The sequence below is a fragment of the Vanessa atalanta genome, chromosome 26 (assembly GCF_905147765.1).
Source record: "Vanessa atalanta chromosome 26, ilVanAtal1.2, whole genome shotgun sequence".
NCBI lineage: Eukaryota > Metazoa > Arthropoda > Insecta > Lepidoptera > Nymphalidae > Vanessa > Vanessa atalanta.
This window is the reverse complement of record NC_061896.1, coordinates 2,894,615-2,911,507: the sequence shown is the minus strand read 5'-3', so window position 1 is coordinate 2,911,507 and position 16,893 is coordinate 2,894,615. Positions and strand designations below refer to the sequence as shown.

The 16,893-nt window shown below is 34.3% G+C and overlaps 1 protein-coding gene across 1 annotated transcript in view; it reads right to left on the bottom strand.

Annotated features, from left to right (window-relative positions):
- The window catches only part of LOC125073912 (sex peptide receptor), a 309,093-nt gene that overhangs the window by 193,760 nt on the left and 98,440 nt on the right, over nt 1-16,893 (bottom strand). Inside the window, exon 3 of the mRNA XM_047685016.1 lies at nt 16,090-16,134. The gene's annotated coding sequence lies outside the window, so the exon portion shown is untranslated. The remainder of the gene's footprint in view (nt 1-16,089; nt 16,135-16,893) is intronic.

The window sequence follows — 16,893 nt, the reverse complement described above, 5'->3', positions numbered from 1 at the left end:
AATATACATTCCACAAATCAAATACTAGAGAGAGGTGAATATCAAATGAGTTCCATGTAAAAATTCTGACTTTGTCATTCAAATACAAACGTAGAAGTACGTTAACGAGAACATTAAAATACCGTATTTCTGCAACATAATAAGTTGGAAGAAATCATTAATATTTCAACAAAGTCTAAATTAAATAGATGTATATTTTTTAATTTAGGGTTTAAGGCTAGTATTACAGGCGTGCGACGGTACGTGGTATATAACAGTATTTTCTGTATTGTGTTTTTCTGTTAGCTGTAATGGTCTTGACAGTATGATCGGTTAGTCTTAATACTAAGACCCAATCGAGAACAGGAAAACTTACGTTAGGGTTATCGAGACGTTCATCTCAAGGGTGTCTCATTATGTCTCCGACGTAATGTCACAAGGTTCTCCTGTTTCCTGTTTACTTAATTAAAAACAAATTACTATCCATATTAATAATTTATGACATACTTGTAACGTCATGCTATAATGTTAAGCCGAACCGAGCCAAGCCAAGCCAAGCCAATCTGAGTCAAACCTCTGCCACGACAGTTAATGCTAGAACTGTCCGATAAGCCCAAATTATCCAGCGAAACAATAAATAAACGCCGTAAAGTAAACATAATTCATAACTTTCACCCGTGCGAAGTCGGGGCAGGTCTCAAGTATATAATAATAAATGTTCGTCAATCGCAATTCCACTAGCTTCATAAATAAAATCTCGCCAAAGCTTTTCAAATTTCCAATAACCGTCTGCCAATTCTGCCAATCATGATCGCACTGTCAGAGCTGTATCGATTTTTCTCACCTGCATCGCTGACAATCGCCTCTTTATTCGATTACGACTGAATTTATATCGATTTAACTTGAACGACTTCTAAGAATTTAAATTAAATTTAAATAAAAAGTCATTTACATAATTTATGATGCAATTTCGATAACTTCTGCGATAGATGAAATTTCCAAATTTCAGACTTATGATCATTATTAAAGCATTTAGTCAATCAAGAGTGAAAAATATTCTTAATTTTTTCTGTATTGTTAACCCTATTAACATTAGCAGCCTATAAATTTCCCACAGATGGGCTAAGGCCTCCTCTCCTTTGGGTTTGGAGCACCACGCTGTTTCAATGCGGGTTGGTGGAATACACATGTGGCAGAATTTCGTTGAATTTAGACACATGCAGGTTTCCTCGCGATGTTTTCCTTCGCCGCCGAGCACGAGATGAATTATAAACACAAATTAAGCACATGAAAGTTCAGTGGTGCTTGCCTGGGTTTGAACCCGAAATCATCGGTTAAGATGCACGCGTTCTAACGACTGGGACATCTCGGCTAATTAATAGAGCGCCCAACTAACCCTATAAATTAAACCTTTATTATAAAAAAGTCGATGCAGTAATAAACCGGGTAAAATGCATTAAATTAGTATGATAATTATTAATCTCTCATTAGCGCTCATTTTTCACAATGCCACAAATGTAGCGCGCACATGATCCCCAAACAATGCAAGGCAAAGCGACCCATTTTATCGTTTAATTAATCATCAGTAGAACTATTCTTTTAGAGCAAATTCGAATCTCAACACACGAACACGGTCGAAATATGTCAGAAAGTATTTCAAGAAATATATTCATAAATAGCGAAATGTATTTTAGTAATATCTTACTTAAAAAATAGTACACCAATACACATAATTGATATCGACGCAACGCATTTTGGAGAAGGTTTTAGTACATCATAATGTCACCCGAAAAAGTAAACTGGTAAAATTTTATGTAAAAAAAAAAATCGGCCTCGATTGTAAATCTCAAGGGAGACCAGCCTACTACGCAGGACATATTATATTGGAACGGTGGTAGATGGGTCCGAGTTCAGGCACACGCTTTACGTGCTCTCCGAGCAAATGCAAGTGAAGGTGCAACACATACACAAACAGACAGACAGACAGACAGACAGACAAACAAACGAACGACCGAATGAACAAACGAATGGAAGAACGATCGAACTAATGAATGAAAGAACAAACAGGCTCATTTGCTCGTCCACCTACCTATATCATATAAATAATTATTATAAAATTTTAAAGTTACACATATAAAAAAGCGACAGTAAGTCGGTTTTACCTACCTATATCATATAGATAGTTATTATAAAATTTAAAAGTTACACTAAAAAGGAAAAGTAAGTCGGTTTTTAACATTTCACGAGTGTGATGCGAGGTTCTCACAGAATAGCACTACAGATCCGAGGGTTCAACTTCATGTATGTATCATTCGTCAGCGAGTTTACGTCGCAGTGGGTTATGCAAATGACCTTGACCTTTTAATCAGATGTACGACTACCCGTACAATATGTATGTGCTTTTAAAAAGGTTCATTACATTTGGCAAAACCTCAAACCATGTTTTTCATTCGTGTGTTTATAATTAAATTTCAGGATAACATTTTCATGTTATTTTCTACGTCTGCAGGACGTCTTGATTTGCACGAGGTCCTTTCTAGGGTTCCGTACCCAAAGGATAAAAACGGGACTGTATTACTAAGACTTTGTTGTACGTCCGTCCATCTGTCCGTCCGTCTATCTGTCACTAGGCTGTATCCCAAGAACCGCGATAGCTTGACAGTTGAAATTTTCACATGTATTTCTGCTGCCGCTATTAAAACAAATACTAAAAACGAAATAAAATAAATATTTAATAGCCTTTGCTCTTTTTGCTCGATATCAATAAATGTGTATACTTGCTGTTGTTTACCTAGTCATTGGTACGGAACCCTTATAATTTATAAATTTATTTATAAACGTCATTTATATGTCATCTTATTTTTCGCTAACGTCTTCGCCCACGTGTATAGTAAGGGAGGGTGTTAGGTACATTTTCCAGTATAAGTAGTAGCCTAATGTGCTATTTCTGACTATAACCTATCAAAATTTAATTCAGTTCAGCGGTTTTGATTGAGTAACAAACATGTATCCATGTAAACTCGCGCTCTCTCTATCTCTTTCTAATAATACTGTGAATATCTCAATACGAAATTAATTATTGTGAGTAGTTTAAAATGAAATCATAATTAAGAAAACACCTGCATCAGAGTAGCGTTGTGGAGTGAGCTAGAGTGAAAAAAGAAATCAAATTGACCATTATTATTTAAATCCAAAATACGTGACTATTAACAATAAGACTATTGAATTTCATCAAAACTCCATATATTTTTATCTACTCATTTATAATGTAACTTTTAATTCAAAATTAAAGTAAATGATTTCAAGATAGATTAACTGAAAAATACAACCTGGTTTTAGTACATTTTAACAAAGAGTTAAAATTAATACATAAGTATTTTCTTTACATAAATTCAACCAAGTTTACAAAGATTATTTATTTTTTTGAGGTCAAAATGTTCTATTTAATCAGGAAATGTCATGTCCGTCCTCAATTACGGCGTTCAATATAAGTCGCACACTTTGACATTTTGTCGATCCTGTTTGATTAAGAGCGTAAATACTTTTTAAATAAACCTTTATGTAACGAAAAAACAGTCTATAATATTCTAAAAAGTTATTTCTGGCCTAACATTGTTATCTTCAAACTGTCATTGTTTATGAATTTTGGTAATATTTTCTTGATTACTATTCAGAGCGCAATTTTTTCCGTAATGTTTAATCACCAAAAGACATTGGATCGTTGTTTGTAAATCACGCGTAATTAATACCATATCAGCTCTTGAATGATGAGTCAGATAAAGTTTTGCCATATATGCACCCACTAATCCGCTTTGGTGAAATCAGTCAGACAATTACGGGGTGTTTTTCATACCGTAAATTAATGTTAAATTTCCCATCCACATACCCTAAATTCATTACCACGAACTAAAACAATCCGCATCGCTGTATTTGTATTTGATAAGCCCTGTATTTAACTGAGAGCACGTTCTCACTGACCTTGATCACTGATTTTCCCGCGAATTAATGTAACCAAGCGGTATGGTAATAATTACGTTAAAATATAAAACACATTATTTACGTGGCTTTAATTCATTTTTTTTTATGTACGGCAGGAGAGCAAATGTAGCCTTTACGTGAATCCAGGGTATAAACTACTTCTATTCCCAATTTTTTTCAAATCCGTTCAATGGTTATGTGTGAGTCCAAGTAAGATTAATCCATCTATCCTACCTAACTTGCACATTTATATTATTAGTAAGATTATTTTAGAAATATACCATGTGAATTTAAACAATAACAAAAATTAAGTTTAAATAAAATCTATACTTACTAATATTATAAATGTGAAAGTAACTCTGTCTGTCTGTCTGTCTGTCGTTCTTTCATTGCTAAACCAATTAACTGAATTTGATGAAATTTGGTATGAAGCAAACTTAAACTCCAAGGAAGGACATAGCCTAATTTTTTGCCTAACACATGACAACCAACCCCTAAAACGCTAGCGAAGCCGCGAGCGACAACTAGTAGCATACAAAGGAAAGACAGAGAGAAGAGGAAGAGAGGAAAAGGTCACCTGGAGGAGCTTAACGTTTAACATAAAACGTTTCCGTACGTAACGATTTCTGCCAGTTCACTCAACTGTGATCCGCGTAATAAAAATCTATCCAAATAGAAATATTATTCCATAAATAAAAACCATCTTATGCCACTAATATCTGATGTGGTCGGACATTAAAATATCAAATCAAAAGTCCCTCGATAATAGCAAGGTATTCAAATCCAATAACGCAAAACATCAAAGGCATAAAACAAAAGCACTCGCCGTAATTTCAATTGAATGCCCTCGTTTCCAAACTCATAAAATCGAGGATCGAATCTAACTTGCAGATCGCCAGTTATCATTCCTATTTCCTATCCCTTATCATTCCTCTGTCAAACGCAATTTCACGTATGAGGTAGTTTCCACATGATTTCCATTTAAAATGTAGTTATGGATTATAAAAATATATTCGATATTAGATTTCCAGTGATTCGGTTGATAAAATACATTTTATTTATTTACCAGTTTTTGGCCTCAGTTTCGCTTGCATGTGAAGTGTGAGTCAGGCTTTATGTACCCTAATTCCTTTTTTGTATCTTCTAACATACCTTGATGTGTGTTAGGTACTTGATACGCGAGTGATCAGTATTTTTGTGTTCCGGTTTGCAAAGCGAGTAAGCCAGTGTAACTACAGGCACAAGGGACATAACATCTTAGTTCTCAAGGTTGGTGGAGCATTGGCGATGTAAGGAATTGTTAATATTTCTTACAGCGCCATTGCCCATGGGCGTTGGTGTCCAATTAAAATCAGGTGGCCCATATGCTCGTCCACCAACATATACAATACAAAAAAAATCTTCGAAAATAAAACAAGAATTGTTCTCCTTACATAAATGTTAGTTACCTGAAACGCGAGTGTTGCTAAACAGATATACAAAATTGGTAGGCATTAAACTCATTATTGTCATAATCTGATGCTGACACGTAGAAATATTGAACAACCATCAGAATACTTAGAAGAAAAAAATAATTATGGTAATGATGTCGTCCTCACTGGTTTCGGCTAGGGCGATCAATCTCAAAGGAGAGCAGACAACTACGCTGGACATATTATAGTGCACATGTGTGTGCAAAAACGCACGCCCTTTCTCTGTTCCCTCACTCTCATAACTGTCTTCACATCCGATGGGATAGCACGACACGTCTGGAAAAATTTCAAGGGCACACACAGGACACCTTCTAATTTCCAGACTCCAGATTGAACTTTCTATCGACCTGACCAGGGTTTGAACATTGGGATCAGGTGTACCTTATATCAAACCACTAGACCAAAGACAAAAATGTAAATCCAAGATGTCATATATTATGATTAGTTTTAACGATGATATATCAATCACTAGACAATAACCAATATTCGAGGTCCAGAAGTTAAAAGCGCCTAACCTCGCTGGATCATAAGCAACGTAACTCAACGCAGTTTTACGAGAATAATATTGGAATTTACGATCTCCTGCGGCCCGTAAAAGTATATTAAAACCGTCCTTCTCACATAAATAAAGTTAAGAACTATAAGTAATAAACTTTGACGCGTTTCCTTGTCACTTGTGGGTCTTATTAAAGTTGAAAGTCAATACTTAAGACTTTCCATAGACTTTAAAGTCTTTCTAGTAGTAGTCTTTGGATACAATATGTATCCAAAAAATGGTATATATTTGAACTGCAAATGGCTCTACGTGATACGAATTATTATTGTCTTCAAATTTAGAAGCTAATAATGCTTCGGTTTTTGAAAATCTTTAAAGCGAAAATCTTGACAATCCCTCATATTTTGTAAGGTCAGGTTTTGGTTGCGCGTTTTTCTTCAAAATGGTTTTATTTAAGTAGACACACAATCTTGTTCCTTGTTAAGTGGTCATATGCGCTTATAAACATTGATACAGTAAGTTGGAATTTAGCACAGCGAAACATCGGATTCTGGAATAACATTGACAGCCTGTAAATTTTCCACTGCTGGGCTAAGGCCTTTCTTTTTGAGGAGAAGGTTTGAAGCATATTCCACCACACTGCTCCAATGGACGTTAGTGAATACACATGTGGCAGAATTTCATTGAAATTAGTCACATGCAGGTTGAAATTAGACGCATTAAAATTCAGTGGTGCTTGCCTGGGTTTGAACCTGCAATCATCGGTTAAGATGCAGACGTTCTAACCACTAAGCCATTTCGGCTCAATTTCTGATTCTGAGAATTTGGAATTTTATTTGGGATTATCGTGGTATTGTGCAAGCTCGTCGTACCTATATCTGGTATCCAGCTAACATGCTGCAAAACAGTATTACCTACTTGATATTATTATGTTCTGATTTAATAACAAATTGAAAATATATATTTACAATGACCATTTCGACAAAATAGTGAACAATACTGCGATAGTCACAATAGTTTTCATTTTCACGTGTAGCACAAACATAAGCCATGTTAGCGCCCTAAAATTGGTTTCACAAAGGACTTTATCACGAAATGTCAATATTTATAAACTATAGGCGAAATGTGAATACAGTACTATTATGACAGAACAAATTCGAAGAACACATTCGTGAAATTGAAAGTGATGTCTACATTGGACATTGACTAATTTATTTATATCATTGAATTATTGGTAATGATGCTTCTTTTTACGACTATAATAAAATCAATCACATATAATTTGAGAGTCTTTAATTATATAATATAAATTATTATGAGTATTTTATTGGGATTTAGATATATGTGTAGTTTATTTTTTTGTTCTTATGTAATAGTTTTTATCTCCTCTGTCATATTTAAATCCTATATCTATTTGCTTACAAGACTTCTTTCACCAATGTTTGTCTATGAGAGATTGCTATAAATGAGCCGTTTGTTTTTTTGTTACTCGTTTGGCAATATTGTCGTCTGTTATTAACATATCGTATAATATAGTAAATAAAGTATAATAAATTAATAGTATAATTACCGTAAGTAGTTTATAAAACCGGTCACGTAATAAAGGTTTAGTAACAGCCAAATTTTTTATGTTCGTTTGTATTTTTTTATAAGTTCCCACAAAAATCCGTGTAACGAAAACGCTAAGCATATATCCTGGATATCTAAATCCCAAATATAACTCTAATATATGTTAAATTATAAATAGATCCAATAGGATATCATATTTAATTATCGCTAAACATTGCCAAGCTCTGATTTTCGAAACCGACTTCGTGTAAGCTGAAATAATATTACGAAACGTGGAAACAATTTATGATAACTATCATTGAATCGATTCACCGCAGACGTCTATCAAAATGATGTGGTGTGTGTTCAATCATGTATAGTAAACACTGATCAATATTGTACGAAGGATTATTTGTAACATACGTGTGTACAAATAAACACACAGTAACTAGTTTGTTAAAGATACTAACATAAGTCTCAAACGGAAACTCTATGACACCAGCTTACTACCTATGATCACTTATTGCTTCCAAATATTGGTACGCACTAAAGCATACGCAAAGAAGTTATAAACTTGCTAAAACTCCTTAGAAAGGAGTGCGACGAGGGAAAGACTATCCGACAAAATAAGAACTGAGATCATAAAGAAACAAACGAAAACAAAAGACGATATAAAAACAATTAGAAAATTAAAATGGAAATTGTCAGAACATACAATAAGAGGAAAATGGTCAAAATCAATAATGAACTGGTTTACTGGTCACATTAAAAGGACAAGAGGCAGACGACTTAGAAGATGGGTGGACGATATCAAAGCTGAAGCAGGAGGCACATGGATAAGAGCTGGTAATGATAGAGAGGAATGGAGGAAGTTGGAGGGCACACAGACAGAGCTGTCGTTGCATTAAGTTAAACGAAAATATAAGATACGTAAGATATAAGTGAAACTGTTAGTTGCCTGAACTCTCTCACAGCGGATTAAAATAAAACTAGTTTTTAACGGATTTAATCGCGTATATTAATTGCTGCTGTCTGCCCGTGACCACGAACACTGCAAAGTGCTCGAAACGTCGGGATGTTAAAACAATTAATATACGCGATTAAATCCGTTAAAAACTAGTTTTATTTCAATGTGTAATAATCGCGAAAATCTAAGACAACATTATCTCACAGCGGGTTATGGTAAGCCGCTTTGTCATCTAGCGAGTTATAGCCATGTTTAAAAACCTCCATTAAAAATAGATGTGTTAACTTTTATGATCGATATTATATCAAAAACATTTACTAATATCCATTTATATATTAGTGATTATAGTTCACATATGACCATAAACACAAATAAACATGAATCTCTTTAGAGGTTGTCAAATAGTGTTACAAGGGTAGACTATATTTGGCTAAATTTTATCATGTGTAAGAGAGATGAGAATAAGCGGCCGTAGTCGCGTCAAATATATATAACTTTACTATTATTACATTAGCAGCCTGTAAATTTCCTACTGCTGGGATAAGGCCTCCTCTCCCTTGGGGAGAAGGTTTGGAGCATATTCCACCACTTTGCTCCAATGCGGGTTGGTGGAATACACATGTGGCAGAATGTGCCTTCACCGCCGAGCACGAGATGAATTATAAACACAAATTAAGCACATGAAAATTCAGTGGTGCCTGCCTGGGTTTGAACCCGAAATCATCGGTTAAGATGCACGCGTTCTAACCACTGGGCCATCTCGGCTCTACCTTGGTGGAGCATTGGCGATGTATGAAATAGTTAATATTTCTTACATCTCTTTTTTTCAATATTAATAAAAAAGTAGTTTTTCAATATTAATAATAATGAGTAAGATTACTTTAACGATACTTCTGAATTTCATAAATAATAATTATCACAAATTTGTAATTTAATCGGTCGAAAAGAGTAACTATTGTTTCTTAGTATTTCTTCTTAGCTCAATCTTCAATAAAACCTAATGGTAGCTTTACAATTAATACTATTCTGTAAAATGACGTTTCAAATGTGTTTGTTTTTCAAATTTAAAATGTCGTATCGTCTATACACAGACCACTCACTCTTGATACTTAAACACAGTACACAATCTTGTAGCTCGATGATGGCGGAATGTACTCCAATTTGTGATGCAAATAACCAAATTAAGCGTGTTTGTGAATAGTAAACACTAGCAACCACAAATCGTAAACATTGTTAGGTATACTACATATGTAACATTTTCATTGTTAGTTTAAATTATTTTGACATTTGTCGTTTTATTGCGACACAAATCTTAAAATCTGCTCTTACTATGTTCCTTTATACGTAATCTCTCAAAGTTATGCAGGTTGACTACAAAAACTAAATTGAAAACCTATTACCTTATTAATAATTTAATAGTGCTAGTAAATAATTAATTTTAAAGCTTAAATTAGTACAACAAATTGACTTCCATAATTAAAAAACAAAAGAAACAGCCTGAAAATGCCCCAATGCTGGCCTGAGGACCACGCTGCTACGCGTATTGGTTGATATATGTACATACATGTGGCAGAATTCCATTGAAATTAGACACATGCAGATTTCCTCACGATGTTCATTCATCGCCGAACATGAGATGAATTGTAAACACAAATTAAGCGAATGGAAAATCAGTGCTTGCTTGGGTTGAACTCGCTGTCGTTGTCATACACGAGTTCTAATCACACCATCTCGCTCTTATTTTAAATAAGAATAAGAAATTATTCATAAACGAATAGCAAATACATATAAAATGAAAAACAGGTCGTAAAGATTCCATTCCATTCACTCATCATTCGTTAAAGTCAGAAGATCGTCGTGGATGAGATATAATAATCCCAAATTCGTTTTGAAGTATTTACCTAAATAAAAAAAAATCCGTAACATTAACAAAAAAGACGAGGATAAATCATTATCACTACCTATTATGAAATAAAGTCCTCCCGCCGCACATGTACGCGATAAACTTAAACACTACCAAATGTATTTTTAATCGGTTTTCATTAATAGACAGAGTGATTTATAAAGAGAGTTTAGGTGTACAGTTTTGTGTAAATTGGCTGAAATATGATGACGTCAGTTAGTGTAGTTGTTAGTGTCGGATAAAAAAATGTCGCCCAATGGAAATATATATTATCATATTAACTTCTTATCCGGCTCTGGTTGCTAGTTTTTAAATAAAATCGAAAAAGTGTACCTTAAAATGTAGGTCTTGTATTTAGAATTAAATTTTGATCTGAATTCGCTGTTAAATTGTGCGGAAAACCTGCGAAGTATTCTTGACTACAAATGACTTAAATTATTGGGGATTTAAAAGGTTAATTTCCTTTGGGGTTCCAATTTTATATAAATTGCTAATAACGACGAGGGAATTGTACACAATTTTCTATCCAAGAATGTAAAAGAAATTTTACATAGTAAATTCACCTTTACAATACGTATGAATCAATCAATCAAAATGACGTATCTGCCAGATACAGGGTGCCAATTACTAGTTATAAGAACTCAGGGATACGCTGTACCTTACTTCTTTTTATTAAAAACTAGCGACCCGTCTCGGCTTCGCACGGTTACAATGCTGATACTGAACATACTACAGAATGTCTTACAACGTTCACAGTCTTTCAGTAATGAGACAATAGATACCGATATGTCCCTGCGTTTTAAATCTATAATACCTTCTTTAAGGTACTTAATTGGATAAGGATGAATGCTGTAGTGCTTAAAATCTCTTCGACATTAAGGCATTATCTCTCGTAAAAAGTAAAGGATAAAAAATGGTTGTGGGTTATCCATTATAGATGGACGTATATGTGCGTTATAATTATGTATGTATTTTGTAGGGTTCAGCCAGCATTTGCAATGTAAGCGCAATAATTGTGCTTATTTACCACATCACTCTTTTATATTGTGCATGTATCTATCTATTAAAAAAAACCGCATCAAAATCAGTTATGTAATTTTAAAGATCTAATCATACACAGTTTTATACTAATGATAGGGAGCAAGATTGGCAAATGGGCCACCTGATGCTAAGTGGTCACTACCGACATCACCATGAACCAATTTTACTGTAAGCAATGTCAACAATCCCTTACATCGTCAATAGGCCTTGGAGACGAAATTGTTGACAATTAGTTACAATACTATACTCTTCAAACGGTAACATGACACTACAAAGTAATGCTGCTTCACGGTAGAATGTGTGATTACCGACAGACTGACAACAGAGCTAAGAACAAACCTTGGTTTTTTTGGATCAGAGATTTAACCACAGTTTCGCATAATTTAATAAATAGTTTAAGAACTCATGTTAGACAAACATATAAACATAAGTGACGAGAAAATCTCCCATGTAAAAAGGACCATTTTGACATTAATATTTTATAGAAAAATTATATATCTAGGTAATAAGTGCAAGAAAACCTTTTACGATTTCTTTGCACGTTTTCCTTCGCACATCAAAGATACCCCTCGGGAAATTTGATCACAATTGGTAATAAAATGAAGCCATATGTCAGGTTCAAAATTGCCTAAAAACATATATCTAATATATATAAAAACCTTGGCTGCCTCACTGGTCTAGCTTATAACGTCGCAAGTTCAAAAGTCATGGGTACGAACTCCGGGTCGGGCCAAAAAAGCTATTAAAAAGTTTTGCCATCGAGAAATTTTCAGTATCTGTCCGAAGTCAGGAAGCTCCCAGTACACTCAGGATGACAGACATGAGATGAAAATGTAAAAAAAAACTAGGCATGAAGTGAAATAAATATGAACATAGAGTTTCGACACTAAAATAAATATTTTTTGTTGCGTTGTCAGTAAATTCATTATTCATGGTTCACAAGGGATTAGAGAGCGCTGACTGTGACAGCATTGAGGCCCACAAACCATGGCCGTGCTACGAATGTATTTGACCCAAAAAAAATATTTTTATTGCGAAGTAACTGTCTATGCCTATTCCGTTCTGTTACTGACTAGCACCGTCTAAGGCCATGTACGGAGTCAGTGTGAATATTTTGCCAGTGATACGCTTTGTCGTATTGGTCGGTGTCTGGACGGTCTAGGGGGCTTAGTCTCATACTTTTTAATATATAGAATGTTTCTTTTACAACTGAGAGAACGGGAGCCATTTGACATGCGGATATTACGAGGATGCAGCGGTCACTAAAACCTTTGTCTAAAGTTATGTAGTCCGCTAAAGCTAGTTTCCGTACCTGATACGGTAAGGTTCAGACACCAAACTTATCCGAACTAATAAACCAAAATACATTAAATTTATACCTGAAGGTACAGCGCGTTAAAGAGAAGATTTTAGTATATATTGCACAAGTGATCCAGCTATGGACGGGTGCAATTTATTTTAAAAGAAGATGAGAAGCACACTATTTAAGATATGTACATTAGAAGACACATAGATTACTTCGAAGGCCTTTTGAAATCAGTTGTTGTGGATAAAACATCGGCATAGTTCAGCCAAAAAGTTAACAAATAATTTATTCAAACCTTCCTCGTTTAATTTTCTTTCTATTATTGAATACTGTATCAAATCAAAATCAAAATACACTTTATTCAAGTAGGCTTTTACAAGCACTTCTGGATCGTCACTTAACAAACTATATTAAGTAAAGCTACCACCGGTTCGGAATGTAGATTCTACCGAGAAGAACCGGCAAGAAACTCTGTAGTTACTCTTTTTCAATATCTAAAAATACAGTCGTGTAAGTTAAATACAATTATATATGTATGTTATATATCCTGCCTGGAAGTCAATGAAAATCCGTGAATTAGTTTTGAAGACGTAAGTGGAGATACAGACTGAGGCAGATGGCGAATTTTTTTATACTATTTAATAGATAACTCCTGCCGTACTTATGCTTGTTGTTCATTAATAAGCACTTGCTTGCTAGAAATTTCTAGTCAGTCACTTGGTGGTAGGGCTTTGTGCAAGCCCTTCTGTGTAGGCACCACCTACTCATCAGATATTCTGCCGCCAAGCAGTTATACTTGGTATTTTTTGGCTTGAAGGGTGAGTGAGCCATGTAAGTACAGGCACATGGGACATAATAACATTCCCAAGTGTGGTTGCGCATTGGCGAAGGAAGGGATGGTTAATGTTTCTTACAGCACCAATGTCTATGGACGGTGGTGACCATTTAAAGTCAGGTGGTCCATTTGCCGGTCTGCTTAACTGTTGCATAAAAAAAGTCATATGCCTTTTGACATTTGGAGCGCTATTATAAATACAATCTAATTTGCCATCGTTTTAGGCGACTAATTGAATTTATAAAATTTTCGTAACTTTCTGGCGCGCCTTCGTTAATATTTTCATCGTACGCTTGGAGATGTGAGGATGCCGTTTTAATTATTTTGCCAAACGAAGGATTTAATCGAGTTACGATGTGGGATTTTTTTTTTTAAATACGAGCATTTTTATTTTTTTTATTATACAATTTTTTCTTCAAACAAAAAACGTTTACTTTCATACTAAATTACTAAATAGGACGGTTTTTTAACTAGATTATTATGTATAAAGCAAAAATCACGTGCGTGAAAAATATAAAATTTACATTTTAATATTTATTTCGATGTCAAATTTTTTGGTCCTGTCGAGGTGTTGGCGTGAATACTTTCTATATAAAGTTTGCGTCGTTTATAATAAATTCGCTTTCTTTTTACCGTCGCAGCCAACCTCAAGGGGGACTGGGGGGACGCGGGACTTATTGTAGTGAAAAAGTGTGCACAAATGCAGGTGAACTCTCTAGTTCCGCATTCTCATAATCCGTCGGGACGGCAATACTGACACGACCGGAAAAAAATCAGGAGCAAGACGGCTTTGAGGCACTGGAGTGTACACACTCCTAAACAATGACTGACTTGCGCGTTCGAAATGCTTCAAGAACAACTGTGTCCGTGAATTTTTTTTTTTTTTATGGCATTGGTTGGTGGACGAGCATATGGGCCACCTGATGTTAAGTGGTCACCATAGACAATGGCGCTGTAAGAAATATTAACCATTCCTTACACCACCTATGCGCCACCAACCTTGGGAACTAAGATGTTATGTCCCTTGTGCCTGTGATTACACTGGCTAAAGGCAAAGTAGAATAAACTTCAAATCTAATTCTCAAGGTCAGAGGATGCTTTTGCTCGGCCGAAATACTTTTACTAAGTGTATCTTCACTACTGTATTTTATTTTATTTTACGTCAATTTGCTATAATTTGATAAGCCACTGCTTAAAACATATCAATTTTTCAAGAACAATAGCATCTGAGTTTGAATTGTGTACTAGTAAATATACTAGATAACCTAACCAAAAGATATTTTCTTGGTCTTTTAGGGGGAGGTAACCGGATTGTGTGGAATTTTTACCCAATAAAACCACTGCAATAGCCGTTCTCGACGGATGGGGGAAACCAGAGAGATAGGATACAACGAATCCACGTTCCCTCTTGAACCGAAACTAATCCTTAAAACAGATACACATCAGTTGAAAAAAAAAACTTTCTTTTAAGCTAAGATATATATATATATAAACATAACTTATAATAATAATAATAATATTTAAAAATAAAATCTTTTTTTTCATCATATATACATGCTTTCATATATACATACTTTGTAATACATTCTTGTATTACAAAGTATGGGTGCTTTTTAAATTCAAATATATTAAGTTGCTTATACTAAAGAAAATCCATTTGATATAATAACTAGCTGTTATTGCAATCATATCGGAAAACGTCTCATGATTTATTGCTTGAAATGCCAAGGATTCTGTAATATGCTTCTGATAACGTAATAAAAAGAAAAGTATTATTACTATTTGATTGAAAATCAAGCATTCTTTGTGCTTCTAAGACAATTTTATTATTTATACATGTTTATGTGTTTATTGTTAAAATAAACTTTTAGAAGTAAAAGTTGAGCTGGTTCTGTAAAACGAATGCTTAGATAATATCGTGAATGAATTGCGAGTTACAATCCAGACAAGCGTTGTTCATGTTAGTAGTAAAATTTAGTTCATGAGAAATAATATTATGCTGAATGATATTTTATTAAGTGGATAACCCACGAAACTGGACTTTATAGCTACACCAATTGATGAATAAAAAAAATATGAAGTTATAAGTAGTACAAACATTTTTTTTTCGCTATCTGTCTTCTTAGTTAAAGTGGATGAGAGTGGTAGATTAAACAACATGCACTAAATTTTATCTATTTTATGAAAGATTATTTAGAATCACTAGCAAACCGAATAAATACAAATAGATAGATAAATAAGTAAATATTAAATAAGTCCTTTACGATCAGAAATTACACTATCCGAAAAATAACTAGAGCTTCAAAAATTGCTGAGCGGGCTGTTCGCATATCTCAAAGGACGGAAGTGAATCAGACGAATTCTCGAGTCGAGACCTCAAATCGGCAAAGGCATTATAGGGCCTTTCAGCCAAGTGGACTGATGATCTGAAGAAGGTGCCAAGACCCGTTTGAATACAGATGAAAACCGACAGTTTTGGCGCACCTCGGACGAGGCTTATGTCCAGTAGCAGATTTTGATTGACTGATGCCGATGGTGATGATAATCATGAAATAATTCCTTACCTTATTAAAATCCAACTTGTACTTCTATTTCTTTACGAGGAATACCTGAAAAAAAAAAAGAAAAATTGTACTGAACCCTAAATATTCCGTTATTTTTAACCTACATACAAATAATCGTGTAGCCTTAATTAACAGTCATTTCGAGTACATTGCAATACCGAAAGGCCATAACGCTCACGACCTACATAGCGAATGGTTTTTTCAAACAATTTAAACGGCTGTGTGCTATTTTAAAAATTAATCAATAAGGGATTCCTTATTTATTTATTTATTTAAGCCTCTATAATTCCTCAGTAATAATAGAGTCTCTTTTATTTAATTTTAACTAAGGACCTCTAGTATAGGCCTCCTCCATCACGCTCCATTTTTTCTGTCTTGAGCTATTCTAATTCAGTCTTTGCTTAGGAATTTCAAAAGTTCGTTTTCCTATCTTTCAAAGGATTCCCTATTGCTTGAAATATACCAACAAAGCTGCTGCGCTAAAGCATCTTCTTTTAAAAAAGGTTTGGATTCCACAACGCTATTCCAGCGCAATATGATTGGATATTTGTTTACTGATTGTAAAAATTCTAGGGAATAAACTTTAACATCTGTGAAGAATCGTAAAAAATATGAATATTCGTTTTAGATAAAGCTCTGGAATCATTTTGTAAATTAATATTTATAATACCTTGTAAAGAACTGACTATGTGTGGTCGGGTATCTTTGAAATATTATATCAAAGCTACGCCTCAAGATACAATTTATAATTAGCTTTGTGAATTCGAAGGATATTATTTACTTTCTTAAGATAATCTCTTCATT